Source organism: Haematobia irritans, chromosome 2 (genome assembly GCF_050003625.1).
Source record: "Haematobia irritans isolate KBUSLIRL chromosome 2, ASM5000362v1, whole genome shotgun sequence".
NCBI classification, from domain to species: domain Eukaryota; kingdom Metazoa; phylum Arthropoda; class Insecta; order Diptera; family Muscidae; genus Haematobia; species Haematobia irritans.
This window is the reverse complement of record NC_134398.1, coordinates 136184407-136197052: the sequence shown is the minus strand read 5'-3', so window position 1 is coordinate 136197052 and position 12646 is coordinate 136184407. Positions and strand designations below refer to the sequence as shown.

At 36.2% G+C, this 12646-nt stretch overlaps 1 long non-coding RNA gene across 1 annotated transcript; it reads left to right on the top strand.

Annotated features, from left to right (window-relative positions):
• Positions 1–7337: 7337 nt before the first annotated feature.
• On the top strand, positions 7338–8063 carry LOC142224078 (uncharacterized). Its single transcript, XR_012719022.1, has 3 exons — positions 7338–7413; positions 7484–7713; positions 7786–8063. It is a non-coding gene; the product is annotated as an uncharacterized LOC142224078 (long non-coding RNA).
• The last annotated feature ends 4583 nt before the right edge of the window (positions 8064–12646 follow it).

The window sequence follows — 12646 nt, the reverse complement described above, 5'->3', positions numbered from 1 at the left end:
CAATTTAGAAGATGGTGTTAGGAGGTTTTAAGATACCTTGCCATCGGCAAGCGTTACCGCAACTTAAGTAATTCGATTGTGGATGGCAGTGTTTAGAAGAAGTTTCTACGCAATCCATGATGGAGGGTACATAAGCTTCGGCCTGGCCGAACTTACGGCCGTATATACTTGTTTTGCTTTGCATTTGCATTTTTTTGGGATAAAATGAAATATTAGGAATATAATGATTAGTGTTAAGGGAATTTTGTATTGGTATAATTCAGTATTTTTTTTTTTTGTTTACAAATTTCGTTACGTATTAAATGCTTTTGGATTATTTCGAAATATTAATTGAATTTCTTTGCAAGTTGTCTTGATTTTAAGATGAAATGTTTTCTATGAATTATTCGGTTGAATAAATAATTATGGAGCACTAAATATATATTTTTGATTTCCTAACTGGGAGATGGGTTGAAGGTTGTTTGGGACCATGTATAAATTCATTGCATACGGCTCATGGTCAAGGTTGGGAGGGGTAATATCAGATGTCAACATCCACACATCTGCTTAGCATCGAGTTTTCTTAATTTTTCCCGATTCTTTCTATCCTATCCATCTTATTTTATCGCACGCATATTTTAAGTAATAGTTATCCTGTGGTTTTTTTTGGCACATACTGAACCTGGTAGTTAAGTTTGAACCCCACCGATAGCCGACGAGCAGAGGCCGGATACCAGATGCGTGCCACTACATATTGGTTCAGAGCAGACTTGCCACTATTAGGAATTCCTAGAACGTTGTATGCTACAGATAATTTATTATTTATGGCGCCCAACGTGTGTGGCCAACACAGTTTTAAATTTTTTTAAATTATTTTTTTTCCATCTTTGAATATAATTCAAAATATTTCGTGTGGCTTCACCTAGATTTTTTTTCTCCTTTCATTCTATTTTTCTTTTTAACTATTTTTTTCACCATTTGTATAGGTGTGATAGATTGTCGTAATTTTTGGCTTGTAACTTTTCAGACTTTGTGCTCAAACCGATCTATTATATCTTATACTCTATATTTTTGTGTTATAGATCTTTTCATTGACGAATTCTGGAATAGTTGTTATTGGATTTTATATGGCTAATGGCAAACCGTCTTCGTTTGTGATAACATTTATAGTACCCTCATCGTTTTTGGTTTTATGTTTTTAAAAGAGCTAGTTTTCAGGATTTTTGTTATTGGATACATTAGGCTAGTAGCAAACCGTTTACATAGTTTTTGGTAAACATGATTCTCTTCTAATAACTGTTTTAAGCAAGACAGGAAATTACTTAATTGGAATTTTTGACAATTTAGTACCGTCTATGGCTTTTCTTTTAATTTTCTTCTATTTTTAAGGAATTTTCGATGCAGAATAATTCTCAACCCATCACCAGTGATGGATTTCAAATTTTATGATATTGGTTATTTTTTTCCCTGTCGATACTGTTGAGTATCTATCGTAATTATTCTACCACTCACTGCTAATATTATTTATTATTATTAGGTGTTTATAAGAATTTTGTTGGGATTTTAATTTTTTTTTTGGAATTTGAAATTTAGGTTATTTTGTAATTGTATTTTGTTCCGGATTTATTTTTTTTAAGGTTTTATTTTGTTTCTTTTGGAATGTCGCAAGATACGGAAAATTTGTCATTGCCTACTGGATCTGAATGTCCACTTTGTAATCATTTGATTACTAGTCCACTTTATGGCATTGCTTCATCTTGTTCACATACTTTTCACAAGTCGTGTCTTGCTAAATATATTAAGAAAAATAAAAATTGCCCTTCCTGTGGTGTGATAATAACTGTAGCTAACCAACCTTCGCCTATGATGACTCGTCTTCAATCGCAGAGAGCTCTAGATTTCGATACCAGTCGAGTAGGTTTACAGGCTGCTGGCGAAACTTCACCGCCGTCACAAAATCAGGGTCAAGAGAGATCTGTTGTCCAGGAAACATTAGGCGTGGGGGACACTCAGTCTCCGGTGATGAATCGTACAGTTGATCAGGAAAATATTCGTAGCTTGATTACTGCTGCTGTAAATGCTCAACAGGAAGAGATGATGAACCGAATTACAGAACAATTAGCTAGAATGATTGATTCAAGCATTCAGTCCAGTTTAAGTCGATTTAATCAACCCCCTCACACAAATCAAATTTCGTCACCTGTTGCGTCGATTTCTCGGCCTGCTAATACTTCTCCTGCGGATCCTTTATCAGTTCAAACTTTGGAACAATTGTTAGGAATACCAAATGATACGAACCGGTTGTCAAATTTGCCAGCTCGAAATCTGGCCGGCTCAGATGTTTCTAATACCCCGAGTTTGGCTTCGTCTATTCGGCCTGATAAAGTTGGTCACATTATTAGTAACTGGAAACTCAAGTTTTCTGGTGACCGAAATGGGATGTCTATTGAAAATTTTCTCTATAGAGTAGAGGCTTTGACTAGGGAAACCCTTGGAGGAAATTTCGAATTGCTTTGCTAACATATTTCTACATTATTTGAGGCAAAGGCTAGCGAGTGGTACTGGAGATACCATAAGTCTGTTTCAACTATTCGTTGGTCTAGTTTATGTTCGGCTTTGAAAACCCAATATAAAGACTCTCGTACTGATGTTGATTGGAGAGAGCAGATTCGTGATCGGAAGCAAATGTCGAATGAGAGTTTTGATTCGTTCTACGAGGCCATTGTCAATATTAGTGACAGGTTGTCTCAGCCTTTAGACGAGAAGGTTCTTGTCGAAATTCTTAGGCGAAATCTTTTACCGGAAATTCAGCATGAGATACTCAATGTTCGGATTGATTCCATAGCGCATTTGAGGGATATATGCCGTCGTAGAGAATTTTTTTTACAGGATATTAGTAAGAGACATTTTCCGTCAAAACCGACAAATTTTCGTAAGAACGTTCATGAATTATTGGCAGATTCAGATAATCTTTTAGGGGATTTTGATGAAATATCCGCTATTTCATTAGTTTGTTGGAATTGCCGTAAAAGTGGCCACCGTTACCAGGATTGTCTGGAAGATCGGTCTATATTTTGCTTTGGATGTGGTGCTCCAAATATTTATAAACCTAATTGTTCCACCTGTAATCCAAAAAACGGCCAGCCCAGTGCGCTGAAAAGTGCACGCAAACTGACGAAATCATCGAGCATTAAAATCTTTTTATGTTGAAGATCCAATTATACGACCGAATACTGGAACTGATTTTCCGATTTCTATTTCCCCAGTAAAAATTTTAAAACCAATTATATCGACAAATTCTATTTTAACTGATGCTAATAATCAAGTTAATACCGATTATGTTTCTTGTGATTTGACCAATTTTAATCGATTTTCACCTAAAAGGGGTGAAGTTGGGAAACATCCACCGACTTACTTTAAGCCTTTCCATGTACGTTTAGCTGAGTATGAGGCTAAACGGGCTGAGATTTTTAACAATTCACCACTCACTAAAAAGCAATCTCGTTCTACGGAGCGTATGCGTGATTTCTGGAATGTTATTAAACATACGCGTAGGGAACTTCTGTCTGTGGGTTCTGATAAACACGATGATGTTAGGCCATATGCTCCTGTTGTACTTTTTGGTAGGACTATTAGTGGTTTATTGGACACGGGTGCAACTGCAGCTGTTTGGGATCTGATGCTGCTAAAGAATTTTTGGATTCTAAACGGGATTTTAGGAGATTTAGGACGTTTGTTCATACCGCAGATGGGAAGGGTATTACTGTTCTGGGCAAAGTGGATACTGATATTGAATTTAAAGGGGTTTCGAAAGCTATTTCCCTTTATATTGTACCGGATTTGTCTCAGAATCTATATTTAGGTATGGATTTCTGGAAAATGTTTAATTTATTGCCGCCCGATTTACTATCTTCTTTAGTTTTGCAACCTAGTCCAAATCAGGTTTCTGAGATTTCTATTCAACAGCCATTGTCAGATTTAGATAAACGTCGTTTACAGGCTGTGGTTGATATGATACCATCGTTTGCGAGGCAAGGACTTGGTCGTACCTCTGTTATTTCTCACACGATTGATGTAGGTAATGCTACGCCGATCAAGCAACGCCATTTTCCCGTTTCGCCTGCTATGGAGAAACTAATTTATGACGAGATTGATCGGATGCTAGCAATGGACATCATAGAGGAGTCAGATAGCGCGTGGTCTTCTCCCATGGTTCTAGTACGCAAGCCGGGGAAAGTTCGACTCTGTTTGGACAGCCGGAAAGTAAATTCAGTTACCGTCAAGGATGCTTATCCTCTGCCCAATATTGACGGCATTTTGAGTCGACTTCCTCGTGCTGAGTACATAACGAGCTTGGACCTTAAGGACGCCTTCTGGCAAATTCCTCTTAACAAATCGTCGAAAGATAAGACAGCATTTACCGTTCCTGGCCGCCCCTTGTATCAATTTAAAGTTATGCCTTTTGGCTTATGCAATGCTCCTCAGACCATGTCACGGCTGATGGACAAGGTGGTACCGGCGAATTTGCGAACGGAGGTGTTTGTCTATCTGGACGATTTGTTAATAGTATCCGATTCTTTCGATCGTCATTTGGAGGTTTTGCTAATTATCTCGCAACAGATCAAAAGTGCAGGGTTGACAATTAATATTGAAAAGTCGAAATTTTGTGTTCCTGAAGTTCGTTATCTTGGTCACCTTATTGGACATGGGGTTATTCAGACAGATCCAGAGAAAGTTTCAGCGATTGTTGATTTCCCGACACCTCGGTCTGTTAAGCAACTTAGACGATTTTTGGGTATGTCTGGTTGGTACCGAAAGTTTATCAGGAATTACGCGTCGGTTACTAGTCCTTTAGCGGATTTACAAAAGGCTAACAGGAAATTTGTATGGAATGAAGAAGCTCAAAAAGCTTTTGAAGAATTAAAGTCCATAATGTCGACCGCCCCAGTGCTGCATAGTCCAGATTTTTCGCAACCATTTTATATTCATTGCGATGCTAGCAGTACTGGTATAGGAGGCGTTTTGGTGCAAAAATCAGCGGAGGGTGATGAAGTTCCTATTGCCTTTATGTCAAAGAAACTGAACCAAGCCCAACGCAAATATACAGTCACCGAACAGGAATGTTTAGCTGCTGTGCTAAGCATAAAAAAATTTAGAGCTTATGTGGAAGGACATGAGTTTACTATAGTGACCGATCACGCTTCACTGAAGTGGCTCATGTCCCAAACAGATCTCAATTCAAGGTTGGCACGATGGGCATTAAAGCTTCAAGGGTTTAAGTTTAAGATTGAACACCGTAAAGGTTCGAGAAATATAGTTCCTGATGCACTTTCGCGTACTAACTGTGAGGATTTGTCCGAACTCGAGATATTCGAATTGTCCGATGTAGACAGGACTGGAGTTTTCGTGGATTTGAATTCCGAACATTTCAAAAGCCAACAATATTTGGATTTACTAGATAGAGTTGGTAAGACAATTGACAAGACGCCAGATTTAAAGATAGTCGATGGCTTTCTTTACAGACGGACGGAACACTGCACCGGAGATCAATTGCGAGATGATTTCGCTTGGAAACTATGGGTTCCCAAAGAGTTAGTTTTGGAGCTTCTTAGGAAGGCACATGATAGTCCACTTTCGTCCCACTGCGGTATAAACAAGACCTTGGAGAGGATTCGTCGTTTTTATTTTTGGCCTAATCTGGTGAACGATGTTCGCGAGTACATTAACTCGTGTGAGATTTGCAAGAGTACGAAACATCCCAATTTTACTATGCGACCACCCATGGGGAAGACTAGCGAGACATTCAGATTTTTCCAAAAATTATACGTTGATTTCCTCGGTCCTTACCCACGTTCCAAGGCAGGGAATATTGGAATTTTTATTGTTGTCGATCATTTCAGTAAATTTTGTTTTCTGAAGCCTGTGAAGAAGTTCACTGCGAAAGTTGTCGTTAAATATATGGAGCAAGAATTGTTTCACACTTTTGGTACCCCCGAAACTGTTGTATCCGACAACGGGTCACAATTTAAATCTTCTCAGTTTGCGAAGTTAATGGGAACGTATGGTGTCAATCATGTTTGTACTGCGGTGCATTCGCCCCAAGCTAATGCTTCGGAGCGAGTGAATCGTTCCGTACTAGCTGCGATTAGATCCTACCTTAAGCACGACCATAGCTCTTGGGATGAATACCTTAGCAGCATCAGTTGTTCTCTGCGATCTTCGTTTCACACATCCATTGGTAGCTCACCATATTATATGGCTTTTGGTCAGAATATGATCACAAATGGTAAGACATACTCCCTTTTGCGAAGGCTTGAAATGCTAGAGGATCGTGGTGTTCGCTATGATAGGGATGATACTTTGGATATTGTTAGAAAGAATGCCTCTAGGAATATGGCAAAAAGGCAGGAGCAAAACGAGAGGCAGTATAACTTGCGTTCCAGAGTGGTGAATTACGTAGAAGGTCAGGAGGTATATAGGAGGAATTTCAAACAAAGCAACTTTGAAAAGGGGTATAATGCAAAATTGGCTCCACCTTTCCTGAAGGCCAGAATAAGGAAGAAAATTGGCAACGTTTACTATGAGTTAGAAGACTTGAACGGTCGTGCAATTGGTATTTATCATGCAAAAGATATAAGGCAATAGTTTTAATTTTGGATTCATTTGATCCCTCTTGCTACAAGCGGGATCAGCTTTGTGTCTCCTCCGGATCCCCAAACCTGATTTTAGCGGGGGGGAATTGTAGGGTCGCTTGTAGCACTTGGATTCATTTTGTTACACTTTCATGTAATTCGAATAATTTGGTTATAATATTGGTTTTATGATTTCATAAATAAAGCTTGGATTTGAATAGTACTTAAAACTTAGTCTACGATATGGTAGACGCAGGTTGAAGGTAGTGTTACAGAATGAGATAGATGTAAATTAAGTATATTTTCGGGGAAATGAAATAAAATAAAATAAAATGAAATAAAGTAAAATAAAATAAAATAAAATAAAATAAAAAAATAGTATCCTAAAATGAGTTTTTGCCAGGATCCGAACCTGGGCGTGTGTGACCATAGTCGAAGGTGTTGCCCACTGGGCTATCGAAAGCTTGAAGGACGACTTGACTATTTTCATAGTGATTCCCTCTATTGATAACGCTAGAATTGCTAGCTTGATTTATTGATCGCGTTTCTTGAATATGTTTTTCTTTTTTTTGGGGTTTGTGGGTATTCATGCCATTTTCGAAATAGCAGGAATTTTCCAACATTTTTTTTGGAAAAATTCAGCCTACTAACGCTGGCTTTCCATTGCGTTCTCTTGCTATAAATAGGAGTTCTTTTGCCCGAATTCTCAGTTTATCTCGTCAATTGTTCAATTTGAAATCGGACAGCGCAGCGAACATTTAAATTTTTTGTATCCTGAACTAAAAATTTGTATTTTCATTTTGTAAGTATGAAAATAAAAGAATTGACTGTGCTTTGTTCTTTGGATTGAAAACTTGTATGTTATTAATTAGGACGAGATAAATTGGATTTGGACGAAATTTCTTCTATTTGTGGACATTCCTTGGTTTTTGGATTTTCCCAGAGGATATTCGGTGGCATTTCTCCTGTATTTTGGACTCCAATAGTCATTTCACCCGCCTGTGATTTGGGCCAGGACAAAATTATCCTGATTTTACCGGGTTTACCATTTTTCCATACCAGGAGCGCAGGAAAACCATAAGCTGTTTTATTTCGCTAAAAGGTAATATACATGTATTGGTTTCGTCCCATCCAAGCTCGATGCTTATTTTTGGAAACCTTATTTGTGTTTTAGGCATCCTATTTTTTGAATTTTCCTTGGGCATATCCGACTTGGAAGCACTCTGCATGGGTACGGGCAACCCTCAGCGAAAAACCCGCAACATTTTCCGAATTGACCCCTATATGATCTTTATTATTTTCTCCTGAGGATACCATAGATTTATTGGCTGGTCCAGATCGAACCACGAATATTGTGGAGTGATTGTGTGAAAAGAAAAGTGTTCGCTACAGTTTTTATAGTTTTTTTGCTGTCCGGTTTAAAGAAAAACAAAGACATTAAATTTGAATTGAATCCGGAAAGTTTTAGTTTAAAAGTAGTTATTTTAATTTTTTTTAGTTAAAGAGTTGTAAATATGCAGATATCGTGTTTTTAAATCGTTTCGGTTTCGTATGTATGTGAGTGAAAATCGGTCGTAAATTAATTAGTTAAGATCAACCAAAACCCACAAAGACAATTAAATACAATTATATTTCAACATTTACGACACCAACAACACCAACAACACCAATATAATTAAAATTCAAAAATTTAGTGATTTACCGGATATCCCATGAAGGATCCTTCATCGTTGGAACCAATAAGTAGTAAGTCATTTATTTCCTTTTCCTATACATATTCCCGGCATTACCAACCATCAAAACACTGGTTTAAGTTTTGCAACAAAAATCATTATTTTGCAAAGTCACCAAGAAGGGGAATTTTCTCCTAATATTGATGTTTGGTGTGTAGGTGAATAACTTTTACATGTAACCACGATCAAAAGTCACCCAACGCTCACGTAGTTATTTTGCCAATCAATCAAAAATCAGTTGATAGCCCAGTGGGAGCACTCACGACTTCCAACCATAAGGTTGGGGGATCGAGCCCGCTTTCGGTCATTTAATTTTTTTATACCCTCCATCATAGGATGGGGGTATATTAACTTTGTCATTCCGTTTGTAACACATCGAAATATTGCTCTAAGACCCCATAAAGTATATATATTCTGGGTCGTGGTGAAATTCTGAGTCGATCTAAGCATGTCCGTCCGTCCGTCCGTCCGTCCGTCCGTCCGTCCGTCCGTCCGTCTGTTGAAATCACGCTAACTTCCGAACGAAACAAGCTATCGACTTGAAACTTGGCACAAGTAGTTGTTATCGATGTAGGTCGGATGGTATTGCAAATGGGCCATATCGGTCCACTTTTACGTATAGCCCCCATATAAAGGGACCCTCAGATTTGGCTTGTGGAGCCTCTAACAGAAGCATATTTCATCCGATCCGCCTGAAATTTAGTACATGGTGTTTGTATATGGTCTCTAACAACCATGCAAAAATTGGTCCACATCGGTCCATAATTATATATAGCCCCCATATAAACCGATCCCCAGATTTGGCTGGCGGAGCCTAAAAGAGAAGCAAATTTCATTCGATCCGCCTGAAATTTGGTACATGGTGTTGGTATATGGTCTCTAACAACCATGCAGAAATTGGTCCACATCGGTCCATAATTATATATAGCCCCCATATAAACCGATCCCCAGATTTGGCTTGCGGAGCCTCAAAGAGAAGCAAATTTCATCCGATCCGGCTGAAATTTGGTACATGATGTTGGCATATGGTCTCTAACAACCATGCAAAAATTGGTCCACATCGGTCCATAATTATATATAGACCCCATATAAACCGATCTCCAGATTTGGCTTGCGAAGCCTCAAAGAGAAGCAAATTGCATCCGATCCGGCTTAAATTTGGTACATGGTATTGGTATATGGTCTCTAGCAACCGTGCAAAAATTGGTCCACATTGGTCCATAATTATATATAGCGCCCATATAAACCGATCCCCAGATTTGGGTTGCGGTGCGCCAAAAAGAAACAAATTTCATCCGATCCACCTGAAATTTGGTACATGATGTTGGTATATGGTCTCTAAAACCAAGCAAAAATTGGTCCTCATCGGTTTATAATTATATATAGCCCCCATATAAACCGATCCCCAGATTTGGCTTGCGAAGTATCCAAGAGAAGAAAATTTCATCCAATCTGGTTGTAATTTGGAACATGGTGTTAGTATATGATCTTTAACAACGGTGCCACAATTGGTCCATATCGGCCCATAATTATATATAGCCCCATATAAAACGTTCTCCAGATTTGACCTCCGGAGCCTCTTGGAGGAGCAAAATTCATCCGATCCGGTTAAAATTAGGAACGTGGTGATAGTATATGGTCGCTGACAACCATACCAAAATTGGTCCAATCACACAAAAATTGGTCCATATCGGTTCATAATCATGGTTGCCACTAGAGCCAAAAATAATCTACCAAAATTTTATTTCTATAGAAAATTTTGTCAAAATTTTATTTCTATAGAAAATTTTGTCAAAATTTTATTTCTATAGAAAATTTTGTTAAAATTTTATTTCTAGAGAAAATTTTGTTAAAATTTTTTTCGGTTCATAATAAAATTTTCATCATTGTCAAAATTTTATTTCTATAGAAAATTTTGTCAAAATTTTATTTCTATAGAAAATTTTGTTCAAATTTTATTCGGTTCATAATCATGGTTGCCACTCGAGCCAAAAATAATCTACCAAGTTTTTATTTCTATAGGAAATTTTGTCAAAAGTTTATTTCTATAGAAAATTTTGTTAAAATTTTATTTCTGTAGAAATTTTTGTCAAAATTTTCTTTCTATAGAAAATTTTGTCAAAATTTTTATTTCTATAGAAAATTTTGTGAAAACTTTATTTCTATAGAAAATTTTGTTAAAATTTTATTTCTGTAGAAAATTTTGTCAAAATTGTATGTCTACTTTGTCAAACTGAATTAAATACGTATTGGATCGATCTTTTTTGATTTAATATATAACACGTATGGACTTACATACAATTTAGAAGATGGTGTTAGGAGGTTTTAAGATACCTTGCCATCGGCAAGCGTTACCGCAACTTAAGTAATTCGATTGTGGATGGCAGTGTTTAGAAGAAGTTTCTACGCAATCCATGATGGAGGGTACATAAGCTTCGGCCTGGCCGAACTTACGGCCGTATATACTTGTTTTATTTTCAATTTCCTTGTTTTTAATTTCATCTTGGTTTTATTTTTTTTATTATGTTGTTTTTGTTAATTAATAAAATTAATACTTTTTTTTTTTATTTTATAAAATCAAATATTATTTATTATTGACTTTTATGATGGTGTGGTGAATATATATTATAGTGTAATTAAAAACAGTATTTGCCACTCATTATAATTGTGCATTTGGCCAACCACCCATAAGTCATTAGCTAGCTTAGTGGTAAGACTCGCGGCTTGCGATCGTGAGGTCGTAGGTTCGAGCCCGGTTTGGGTGATGTGATTTTTTTTCTTTTGTGCAAAGTAACGCATTTTTTATCTTATTAAAAATTGTTATATATGATTTTGAAAGTAAAAATAGCAGTGATTGATATAAGATCTCGATAATGGTGACAAAGTTTTGATTTTGATTATATGTAAAGTGTATCTTGTATTGTTGTTGTTGTATGGACGTATAAAGCCACACTATCGAATCCCGGCTCAGTTGAGTGAAAATTAATTTTCTTTAATTTTCGGTTTTCTCGTTTTTTTATGATTCGACAATTTAAAATAACGCGTATCTTGGAAATTGAGATTCAATATCTTGATCCTAAGCCCTAGTGTGAGAGAGGGTTTTGCTATCGAATCCTATCGTGTTGAAAAAATAATTTTATATTTTGCTTAAACTTGATTTTTTCCGTTTTTTTATTATTTTAAATTTCGGAAAACCTAAAAATTAGTAAAAGTAAAAGTTAAAAATTAATTTAAATCTGTTTTGGTTTAATTTCCTTTTTTTTTGTTATTAAATATTATTTCGGTTTATCTTTGAATATTATTGGACTTTTCGCGGTACAAATATATTTAACCACTCATATACATATACATATTTATATATATACCATGATATCCGAACTGGATATATTCTTTTTCAGCTATTTTGTTTCTGTAATTACTCGTGAAATAACCGATCTCTGCATATCAATAGTTTATTATTCTTTTTTTTTTTTTTTGCTTTGCATTTGCATTTTTTTGGGATAAAATGAAATATTAGGAATATAATGATTAGTGTTAAGGGAATTTTGTATTGGTATAATTCAGTATTTTTTTTTTTTGTTTACAAATTTCGTTACGTATTAAATGCTTTTGGATTATTTCGAAATATTAATTGAATTTCTTTGCAAGTTGTCTTGATTTTAAGATGAAATGTTTTCTATGAATTATTCGGTTGAATAAATAATTATGGAGCACTAAATATATATTTTTGATTTCCTAACTGGGAGATGGGTTGAAGGTTGTTTGGGACCATGTATAAATTCATTGCATACGGCTCATGGTCAAGGTTGGGAGGGGTAATATCAGATGTCAACATCCACACATCTGCTTAGCATCGAGTTTTCTTAATTTTTCCCGATTCTTTCTATCCTATCCATCTTATTTTATCGCACGCATATTTTAAGTAATAGTTATCCTGTGGTTTTTTTGGCACATACTGAACCTGGTAGTTAAGTTTGAACCCCACCGATAGCCGACGAGCAGAGGCCGGATACCAGATGCGTGCCACTACATATTGGTTCAGAGCAGACTTGCCACTATTAGGAATTCCTAGAACGTTGTATGCTACAGTTACTCTCGTAGTTTAGTTAACACAATGGTTTTATTTAAAGCTGAGATCAAAACAACAATTATGACTACAGTACAAACCAACAATAAAAACAAAACACGAACATTTTATTTCTATAAAAAAATGTTTCAAAATTTTATTTCTATAGAAAATTTTGTCAAAATTTACTTCTATAGAAAATTTTGTCAAAATTTTAATTCTATAGAAAATTTTGT